The sequence below is a fragment of the Lolium perenne genome, chromosome 4, assembly GCF_019359855.2.
Source record: "Lolium perenne isolate Kyuss_39 chromosome 4, Kyuss_2.0, whole genome shotgun sequence".
Taxonomy (NCBI): domain Eukaryota; kingdom Viridiplantae; phylum Streptophyta; class Magnoliopsida; order Poales; family Poaceae; genus Lolium; species Lolium perenne.
In genome coordinates, this window is record NC_067247.2 from 67,709,731 (window position 1) to 67,713,459 (window position 3,729).

Genomic DNA, 3,729 nt, shown 5'->3' on the forward strand with positions numbered 1-3,729 from the left:
ACAGTAGTAACAACTTCCAAGACTCAAATATAAAACAAAAGTGCAGAAGTAAAATAATGGGTTGTCTCCCATAAGCGCTTTTCTTTAACGCCTTTCAGCTAGGCGCAGAAAGTGTGAATCAAGTGTTATCAAGAGACGAAGCATCAACATCATAATTTGTTCTAATAGTAGAATCAAAAGGTAACTTCATTCTCTTTCTAGGGAAGTGTTCCATACCTTTCTTGAGAGGAAATTGATATTTAATATTACCTTCCTTCATATCAATAATAGCACCAACAGTTCGAAGAAAAGTTCTTCCCAAAATAATGGGACAAGATGCATTGCATTCAATATCCAAGACAACAAAATCAACGGGGACAAGGTTATTGTTAATCGTAATGCGAACATTATCAATCCTCCCCAAAGTTTTCTTTGTAGAATTATCAGCAAGATTAACATCCAAATAACAATTTTTCAATGGTGACAAGTCAAGCATATTATAGATTTTCTTAGGCATAACTGAAATACTTGCACCAAGATCACATAAAGCATTACAATCAAAATCATTAACCTTCATCTTAATGATGGGCTCCCAACCATCTTCTAACTTCCTAGGAATAGAAGTTTCACGATTTAATCTCTCTTCTCTAGCTTTTATGAGAGCATTTGTAATATGTCTTGTAAAGGCCAAATTTATAGCACTAGCATTAGGGCTTCTAGCAAGTTTTTGTAAGAACTTTATAACTTCAGAGATGTGACAATCATCAAAATCTAAACCATTATGATCTAAAGCAATGGGATCATTGTCCCCAACATTTTGAAAAATTTCAGTAATTTTATCACAAGCAGTTTCAGCAGTTTTAGCAGTTTCAGGCAGTTTTGCACGCTTTGCATTAGGAGTAGAAACATTTCCAACACCAATTATTTACCATTGATAGTAGGAGGTGTAGCAACATGTGAAGCATTATCATTACTAGTGGTGGTAATAGTCCAAACTTTAGCTACATTATTCTCTTTAGCATTTTCTTCTTTTTCCCACCTAGCACGCAATTCAGCCATCAATCTAATATTCTCATTAATTGGAACTTGGATGGAGTTTGCTGTAGCAAATGACTTAATATCTTTAGTTTCATTAGGCATAACTTTCAATTTTAAAAGATCAACATCAGCAGCAAGACTATCAACTTTAGAAGCAAGAATATCAATTTTACCAAGCTTTTCTTCAACAGATTTGTTAAAAGCAGTTTGTGTACTAATAAATTATTTAAGCATGGCTTCAAGACCAGAGAGTACATTCCTATTATTGTTGTAAGAATTACCATAAGAATTACCATAACCGTTACTATTATTAGAAGGATATGGCCTATAGTTGTTACTAGAATTATTCCGATAAGCATTGTTGTTGAAATTATTATTTTTAATGAAGTTCACATCAACATGCTCTTCTTGAGCAACCAACGAAGCTAAAGGAACATTATTAGGATCAACATTTGGTCTACCATTCACAAGCATAGACATAATATCATCAATCTTATCACTCAAGGAGGAGGTTTCTTCAACAGAATTTACCTTCTTACCTTGTGGAGCTCTTTCCGTGTGCTATTCAGAGTAATTAATCATCATATCATCAAGAAGCTTTGTTGCGGAGCCTAGAGTGATGGACATAAGGTACCTCCAGCAGCTGAATCCAATAGGTTCCGCGAAGAAAAATTCAATCCTTCATAAAAGGTTTGGATGATCATCCAAGTAGTCAGTCCATGGGTAGGGCAATTCTTGACCAAAGATTTCATTCTTTTCCATGCTTGAGCAACATGCTCATTATCCAATTGCTTAAAATTCATTATGCTACTTCTCAAAGATATAATTTTAGCAGGAGGATAATATCTACCAATGAAAGCATCCTTACATTTAGTCCATGAATCAATACTATTCTTATGCAAAGATAGCAACCAATCTTTAGCTCTTCCTCTTAAGGAGAAAGGAAACAATTTTAATTTTATAATGTCACCATCTACATCCTTATACTTTTGAATTTCACAAAGTTCAACAAAATTATTAAGATGGGCAGCAACATCATCAGAACAAACACCAGAAAATTGCTCTCTCATAACAAGATTCAGTAAAGCAGGTTTAATTTTACAAAATTCTGCTGTAGTAGCAGGTAGAGCAATAGGTGTGCATAGGAAATCATTATTATTTATGCTAGTGAAGTCACACAACTTAGTATTTTCAGGAGTACCCATTTTAGCAATAGTAAATAAAGCAAACTAAATAAAGTAAATACAACTAACTAATTTTTTGGTGTTTTTAATATGGAGAACGCAAACAAGACAGTAAATAAAGTAAAGCAAGTAACTAATTTTTTTGTATTTTGATATAAGAAAGCAAACAAAGCAGTAAATAAAATAAAGTAAAGCAAGACAAAAACAAAGTAAAGAGATTGGAAGTGGAAGACTCCCCTTGCAGCGTGTCTTGATCTCCCCGGCAACGGTGCCAGAAAATATGCTTGATACGCGTACAACACGTGTCCGTTGGGAACCCCAAGAGGAAGGTGTGATGCGTACAGCAGCAAGTTTTCCCTCAGTAAGAAACCAAGGTTATCGAACCAGTAGGAGTCAAGAAGCACGTGAAGGTTGTTGGTGACGGAGTGTAGTGCGGTGCAACACCAGGGATTCCGGCGCCAACGTGGAACCTGCACAACACAATCAAAGTACTTTGCCCCAACGTAACAGTGAGGTTGTCAATCTCACCGGCTTGCTGTAAACAAAGGATTAGATGTATAGTGTGGAAGATGATGTTTGTTTGCGAAGAACAGTAAAGAACAATGTTTGCAGTAGATTGTATTCGATGTAAAAGAATGGACCGGGGTCCACAGTTCACTAGTGGTGTCTCTCCAATAAGATAAAGCATGTTGGGTGAACAAATTACAGTTGGACAATTGACAAATAAAGAGGGCATGACAATGCACATACATATCATGATGAGTAGTGTGAAATTCAATTGGGCATTACGACAAAGTACATAGACCGCTATCCAGCATGCATCTATGCCTAAAAAGTCCACCTTCGGGTTAGCATCCGCACCCCTTCCAGTATTAAGTTGCAAACAACAGACAATTGCATTAAGTATGGTGCGTAATGTAATCAACACAAATATCCTTAGGCAAAGCATTGATGTTTTATCCCTAGTGGCAACAGCACATCCACAACCTTAGAACTTTCTGTCACTGTCCCAGATTTAAAGGAGGCATGGACCCACTATCGAGCATAAATACTCCCTCTTGGAGTTACAAGTATCAACTTGGCCAGAGCCTCTACTAGTAACGGAGAGCATGCAAGATCTTAAACAACACATATATGATAGATTGATAATCAACATAACATAGTATTCCATATTCATCGGATCCCAACAAACGCAACATGTAGCATTACAAATAGATGATCTTGATCATGTTAGGCAGCTCACAAGATCTAACATGATGGCACAATGAGGAGAAGACAACCATCTAGCTACTGCTATGGACCCATAGTCCAGGGGTGAACTACTCACACATCAATCCATAGGCGATCATGGCAATGAAAAGTCCTCCGGGAGATGATTCCCCTCTCCGGCAGGGTGCCTGAGGCGATCTCCTGAATCCCCCGAGATGGGATTGGCGGCGGCGGCGTCTCTGGAAGGTTTTCCGTATCGTGGCTCTCGGTACTGGGGTATTCGCGACGAAGGCTTTAAGTAGGCGGAAGGGCAGAGTCG